General features: G+C 32.7%; 1 long non-coding RNA gene across 1 annotated transcript; it reads left to right on the top strand.

Annotated features, from left to right (window-relative positions):
• The first annotated feature begins 379 nt into the window (after window positions 1-379).
• On the top strand, window positions 380-4,968 carry LOC127729583 (uncharacterized). Its single transcript, XR_007994735.1, has 3 exons — window positions 380-562; window positions 1,999-2,189; window positions 4,922-4,968. It is a non-coding gene; the product is annotated as an uncharacterized LOC127729583 (long non-coding RNA).
• The last annotated feature ends 3,260 nt before the right edge of the window (window positions 4,969-8,228 follow it).

Raw genomic sequence — 8,228 nt, 5'->3', positions numbered from 1 at the left:
ATTGATTTCGGTACTCAGTGATACGGTTCACTAGACGACGTTGTCAACACGTAATGGCGGCCATTGTTTGACGTTGGATTTGGCATTCCACGCAGTAAAGATGCATTTATGACATTCTTGGATGCTAAAACTTAATGCCACACAACATAAAAGGTAAAGGATTATTTCAGATATACCGAGTTAATTATTTTCAAATAAGTGGGATCCCAAAAATGATTTAAACGGCAAAAATAAAGTGTAAAATTATATGAAACATGAAAATGAAATCCTATTTTTCACAATTTCCTTTTCATATATTGAATACACTATTTACACCAACCACTGGTGAATTATATTCGGATTTCGGTCTTAGGTATCCGTCCTTGTCTCCGGGAATATTATACCCGCACAAGTTGTCAACATCCGTTTTCAAACTGTTCAAAGTGTTCTTCACAATCTCCCTGGAAAAAATTCACGCTATCATTTCGTGTTCAGATAATAGAACGTTGTAAACCTCTAACAGCAAATACGGACCAAAATTAATCAAATTTGAAAGCACGGATGATCACGTGTAATGCCGACTGTAAGTTCTCTAAAAAGGGGGGTAATTTCTCCCCCAAATACACATGAATTTTGCGGACCGTCTCAAATTCAACTCAAAAGTCCATTATCAAATCAGAGGCGGATTTAGGGGGCAGGTGGACCACCCCCCCCCCCTTTTTGTGGGAAAAAATTTGGTTGATTGTATAGGGAATCACTGATGCATGACTGGAGCGGGCCCCCTCTTATTAAAATTTCTGGATCCGCCACTGCAAATCATTAGAATGTAAGACATATTCACTTCTACTGTTGGCTATTTTATAGCTGGTCTAATATTAATAGATTCGTCCCATTTCATATACACCAAAATTTAATATTTAAAAAAACTTTCATTATTATATTAACATATAATACAAAGGGAAATCAATCACAAGCACTTGTTTCTGTCAATGGGGGGTTCACTATTCATACTCATACGAAAATTTTTATTTTTATGTGGGTGGGTTGGTAGGAGCATGGAAGTATTATACTTCCATGGTAGGAGGAATTATATTCATCTTCTTATTTTACTATTATGGCTTATTAATTTTTTTTCAATCTGTACACAATTGTTCTTTCCTTTTTATTGAACAGAATATTCATGTTCATCCTGTGTCAGCACTCTTGTCAGAGCAATGTTTATTTTGTTTGGTTATTACCATGATTACATGGACATGTACCAGATCTTTCCCATAAAAAAATTAATTAAGATAGCCATCCTCTAAATCATAACTCTGAAATTATAAAAGAAATTTACACATTGAAATTAACCAATCACCCACCCATTTGAAAAGCTTGTACACATGCTGCTTTGCATTACATGAATCCACAGAAACTAATTAATTTACAATTTCTTTATACATGTTATATCTGACATGTTATATTCTTCCAATGATTATATATATCTAATTAGAAATGATAATCAGTTAACAATATTACTTTCTCAAACTTCATTTATATTGTCAAATTCAAGGTGTCAATTTAGTGACAATACAGTCATGACAGTGGTGGTTCCAGGATTTAAATTAAAATAAAACTGGGTTGTGAGTGCCCCCAAAATGTATAAAATTTCAGCTTGCATTGTACAATAGACATGTTATAATCTTATGATGTTTATGCAAACTATTAAATATAAAAATGTTATCAAAAGGTTTGGTATAACATAAATTTGCTCCTTGTTAAACCTAAAAATTATTTTTCAAGACTTTTGAAATGTTTTCTTTGTCTGAAACTTTTATGTACATGTATTGAGCAAAAATGCTGGGGGCATAATTATCTATAATACTTAATAAATACATGTACATGTATTTTCTTGGTAATTTATTTGGCAAATTTGTATTCATGTGTTGATAATAACAATGCAAAGTTTAATTTTGCTTTGAATAATTTAGTAAATAAACATTAATAGTAATTGTATGTATATTTGCTTTATATTTACAGGATGGAGAAAGATGTTCACTCTGGATCAAAAATTCAAAACCGAGGACCTTTTTATTCAAACAAAAATACTTGTACATTTATGATATTCTGTACATACAACAAGAAAACAGTAATCAAATGGAATGTCCAGTGATGTTGAAAGCAAAATTATTTTTGTTAACAGAAAACAATAGGACTACAATATATTAAGGGTAAGTAATCCAAAATTGTCTGTTTTAATAGGGTTACAAAAATTGACAATGTGCTATGATTTCAATCCCCCAAATATGAAACAAAAACATAATAAATTATACATGGTATTTAAACTGTTTTCATAAGGAAACAGACTGAAAAATATTCTGCATTTAACAGTCAGACATGAACGTTGCCAATGTAATAAATTGGGCCTGGAACTTAAAATTTATAGGCTATAGGCCAAGGAATCATTCAGACTTTAAGGCCATTTTTTTACGACCGCAAAAAATTTTGCGGTCGTATATTGGTATGACATTGGCGTCGTCGTCGTTGTCGTCCGGTGTTGTCCGAAGACACATTGGTTTTCGCACTATAACTTTAGTTTAAGAAGATGGATCTCTATGAAATTTTACCATAAGGTTAAATACCACTAAAGGAAGGTTGGGATTGATTTTGGGGGTTATGGTACCAATAGTTAAGGAATTAGGGGCCAAAAAGGGGCCAAAAATAAGCATTTTCTAGTTTCTAGACAATAACTTGTGGAACAGTGTATGGATCTCTCTGAAATTATACCACAAGTTTCCATACCACAAAGGGATGGTTAGGATTTGCTTTGGGGGGTTATGGCTCAAATCATTTAGGAATTAGGGGCAAAAAAGGGGGAATACCAAGGTTGTCCTGGTTAATGGACAAATACTTTAGTACAAAACATAATTTAAAGCAGTGTAAGGGAGATAAATCAAATACAGCATTTGAATTACCTCCCTTATACTGCTTTTAAATTATGTATTAAGTAATGGTTAATGAACAATTAAGAAAATTTAAAACAGTGTAAGGGAGGTAATCCAAATACAACGTTTTGATTACTTCCCTTACACTGCTTTTAAATTATGTTTAAAGAAATGCATATTTATAAAGGAAGACCAGTAAAAATATCTGCAAAATTGCATCTTTTTTTTTACAAAAAAATCCATATGAAAGATTTGACACCATATTTTAAATTCTATTATAAAATAGATTTAGTTAGCACTATGGTAAATTTAAATGGTTAATTATCGTTGCAAATTCCATTGGAAATTTGATTTGAGATTATGACCATATCTTGAGGGAAAGAATTTTTTTGGGGAAAAAGGGGGGGGGGGGGGGGGTAAAAAGAAATTGTGGGGGATCACAGATTTCAGATTTCAGAAATTAAAAAGAATTATTCTTCAAATATTTTTTTTTTTTTCAAATTTCAAATATTGAAAAATTTCAAGAAGTAATCTTTGATTGCACAGTATGGCGCATTAGATTTGTAAAATCTTTGACCACATTTATTTATTTGTTATGCCGAATCTGACCGTGTATTTAGATTTTTAATTTTGGGTCCAGTTTTCAAATTGGTCTACATTAAGGTCCAAAGGGTCCAAAATTAAACTTAGTTTGATTTTAACAAAAAATGAATATATGGGGTTCTTTGATATGCTGAATCTAAACATGTATTTAGATTTTTGATTTTGGGCCCAGTTTTCAAGTTGTCCAAATTGGGGTCCAAAATTAAACTTTGTTTGATTTCATCAAAAATTGAATTATTGGGGTTCTTTGATATGCCAAATCTAACCGTGTATTTAGATTTTTAATTTTGGGTCCAGTTTTCAAATTGGTCTACATTAAGGTCCAAAGGGTCCAAAATTAAACTTAGTTTGATTTTAACAAAAATTGAATATATGGGTTTCTTTGATATGCTGAATCTAAACATGTATTTAGATTTTTGATTTTGGGCCCAGTTTTCAAGTTGGTCCAAAATTAAACTTTGTTTGATTTCAACAAAAATTGAATATATGAGGTTCTTTGATATGCTGAATCTAACCATGTATTTAGATATTTTATTTGTGGGCCCCGCTATCAAATTGGTTCATATTGAGGTCAAAAGGGTCCAAAATTAAACTTTGTTTGATTTCATCAAAAATTGAATTATTGGGGTTCTTTGATATGCCAAATCTAACCGTGTATTTAGATTTTTAATTTTGGGTCCTGTTTTTTAAATTGGACTACATTAAGGTCCAAAGGGTCCAAAATTAAACTTAGCTTGATTTTAACAAAAATTGAATTCTGGGGGTTCTTTGATATGCTGAATCTAAACATTTGTTTAGATTTTTGATTATGGGCCCAGTTTTCAAGTTGGTCCAAGTTGGGGTCCAAAATTAAACTTTGTTTGATTTCAACAAAAATTGAATATATGGGGTTCTTTGATATGCTGAATCTAACCATGTATTTTGATTTTTGGGCCCCGTTATCAAATTGGTCCTCATTGAGGTCAAAAGGGTCCAAAATTAAACTTTGTTTGATTTCATCAAATATTGAATTCTTTGGATTCTTTGATATGCTGAATCTAACCATGTATTTAGATTTTGGATATCAGACCATAATAGGTAAATTAAAAAATTTTAAGTTCTTAGACCACATTCATTCTGTGTCAGAAACCTATGCTGTGTCAAATATTTGACCACAATCCAAATTCAGAGCTGTATCAAGCTTGAATGTTGTGTCCATACTTGCCCCAACTGTTCAGGGTTCGACATCTGCAGTTGTATCAAGCTGCGCCCAGCGGAGCATTTTATTTTCAGATAAGAGAATGACTTAAGCAGACTGTATTGGGGTCATAGATGGCCTTAACAATGAAATACAATATATTATAATTATCATTCTTCATTACGTTTTGATTGAATTAACAAACTTAATTTAATAACAAAATATTTTCTTTTTTCAGAAGAATAATTTTACTGGAGGATAAAAAATTTAATACCTGGAATCAGCAATTTAATTACAAAATGTATATGAAATTTATTAAGAGAGATATATTCATGTACAGAATGGTAACCCCACCAAATAACTTAGGTGGTTCAAGTGATTATTAGCAGACATTTTTGTTTAACTCATGCAGGATTAAATAAATGAAGCTTTAGCAGACTATGGGCTCCAAAGTGTAGTAAAAAGAGGATTTTTAAATATGACAGACTCATAAACATTAAAATGTGCATAAGTGAAATGTTACAATATTTAGTAAAACATTCAGATTATTGACTCAGTTGTTTTCATGAAATTTTTTATCAAAGCAATATCACTGTTATATAATTAATAAGATTCCATATGTTTCATTTTACCGGTATACTTTTGACAACCGAATATATCTTCCCTCAGCTCTGGCCTCAAGTGTTTCCCTTTTATTTTGTATGAGTGTAATTTACAGAAAGCTCACTTTGCTTTTGGCGAATTCAAGTTTTGCCTTTCCAGAATTATTGGACTTTATTCATGGAAAATTAGACATTTGCCCATATGTTGTAGAAGAACTCAATTTTGCTTTTTCAAGAAATTGTATCACAAGGCTAGATTTGATCAAATAATCTCACTTTTGAATATTTATCACATATCACATACTTAAATAATCTAGTATGCTTAGATTGATTTCCTTCACTTTTGCCCTGTTGTTGAGATTGGAGTGAAATGATTTAATTATTTTATCCCTATCAATTTGGGGTTGCCTGGGGATCTGTGTCCCATTGGGACGGGCATTTAACACTGAATAACTATATCCTATTACAAGTTCTGATAAGCCAACCATATAACATAGCCCCTGCCACTGAAAGGAGAAAAGAGGTGCACAACATACAAAAAAATATTTCATATGGCTAGCTTCATTGTATCCTTTGAATATTTCATTGATTTTTTGTCAGTAGTTATTCATTAAAGGTACTACAGTTCCCTTTCAGTTTGCCTGCTTAAGACTTGATTACAGTTCCAATATAAAAATAAGAAGTTGGGGTATGATTGCCAATGAGACAACTCTCCACCAGATACCTTATGACGAAAAGGTTAATAAATATATGTATAGGTCTCTGACAGCCTTCATCAATGAGCAGAACCAATAACACATAGTAAGCTACATGTATAAAAGGTCCCTAAATAAAATGACACTATAGAGGCTGAAAATAAATATTCTGCATCAGTGAGTATGCAAAAGTGAAAATATATTTAGAAAGAAAAGCATGTGTACCAATGGATGCAAATAAAAAGTTAATCCAGAAAAAAATCCTACTACCTCACACATTATGGCTTATGCAGTTTATTCACTATTTTGTCAACAAACTTTTACATACTTCATTCAACTAATTTACATTAAACCTGGGAACAGTATATCTGTCAATATATGTTCGTGATTAAACAAGACAAAATAAAAGAAAAGAACAGGGCGAAAGGACCCAGAGCGAACAAGTATTAGTGCGAACAGACCAGGATTCCCTTCCCGCCACCTACCTAGAATAGCAAATGGTCCTCCCCATATGCATAGATATATTAATACCAGTCTAATCAGTGGCGGATCCAGAGGGGGGCGTAGAGGGCGTACGCCCCCCTTTGCTTGCACTTTTTTTTTTTTTTTTTTTCGTAAAATGATTAATCAGACTAGACTTCGTGAACTTTGCCATTTCCCGTGTATTTAATTTTTATGCGACAATTCTTTACTTATAAAGATGTTTTTCGCTCGTATTTACTGTAATATATTATTGATTATGTCAAAGTCATGTGATTCTCTATGGTGGAGTTGACCAGTTCGTCGAAAAAAACGTCACTCAGTCATTTTGAAATTCAAATTACAGTAACACATTGCTTAGGCTGAGGATGACAAGCATGACGCCTTCAAAGCGAAAAAGTATTGAGCAAGAACGTATTGACTTCTATTTCATAATTCCACCCAACAAAAAGTAATACTCTATTACACTCTCATGAAAAAAAAAGTTCCACAGCAATATTATTTACCTACGAAAACATGTTTAACCCCACACGCTCCAGTCCATTAATAACATTGCTTAATAGTGATCCCCAGTCAGTAAGCTCTAGATATAAATTTAAAGTCTAAGGCACGGACCATTTGATCTGAGGGGGCAGTCTGAGATACTTTAGAGAAATAATTCTAACCCTGATTTTTGCCTTAAACAAAAATTCTGGCCGTATCTGCATTGAAAGCAATAATCTTGTCCACTTTTTGCTATTAGAAAAAAATATTTTCAACAGAATTATTTAGCATTAAATGAACATGATGAATAAAAAAAGGGCATATTTTTTTTTTGGGGGGGGGGGGGGGGGTTGCATGTGAATCCCATATCTGACCGAAATGTCTGTTTCGACGAACTGATATACTGAATACTTTTTTCAAGGCCCGACTGCAACCTGCCTGCTGGGCGTGGCCTATATGTATCCATGTGTCGACCGTCATTCACAACTTCATTGTCATTTCCGACTCATAGCCTTAGGTTGATTTGGAACCCCTCACTTCCCTTGTTGGGTGAAACATTTCAACCAAACATTTGGATGAAAATTGCTTGTTTGTCTTTCTTCGTGTTGGTCGTATTGTAAAGTTCATTGAATAGCCGTATATCTTGTTAACTACAAGAAATCTGTGAGGTTATGCTAACTAACCATACAACAAACGAGAATTTTCCATGTCCATTTTTTACTGACAAATCCCACATCAAATATATTAATTAGTACATAGCTTTGGATCCATCCAATCATTTCATAATAGACAATTGATGGAGAGAATACGGCACCAAAAATGTCCAACCCCTACACTTTAACTATAAAATGCATTTTACACTTATTTTATGTTTTTTAGCCAAAAAAAAGGTCCAAAAAAATGTTCGCCTCGCTCCGCTCGGCGATCTTTAATACTACGCCCCCCCTTTACAAAAACCTGGATCCGTCCCTGCTAATAGTCATTATACATGTACATGTTATACCAATGCCCTAAGAAACTGCACATTGAATTTTTAAAAAGTAAAGTCATGAAGAGTTTAAACCAACACTGCAAACCAGAAATTAAGAATCAATAAAATGACACATGCCTTTGACAAAATTACCCCCCCCCTTTTTTTTTTTAAAAAGAAACAAAATAAAACACATAACGATAACTGTATTAACGAAAGGAAACTTATGAAAAAAACCGATAGCTTTTCTATGGCCTATTCAGATTAGATGTTCATTAAAAACTCATCGGCCGATAACATACTAACAATATTCAC

This window comes from Mytilus californianus, unplaced genomic scaffold (assembly GCF_021869535.1).
Source record: "Mytilus californianus isolate M0D057914Y unplaced genomic scaffold, xbMytCali1.0.p SCAF_2, whole genome shotgun sequence".
NCBI classification, from domain to species: Eukaryota; Metazoa; Mollusca; class Bivalvia; order Mytilida; family Mytilidae; genus Mytilus; species Mytilus californianus.
Note: the sequence above shows the minus strand (reverse complement) of the source record. Positions and strands in the feature narration are given on the sequence as shown.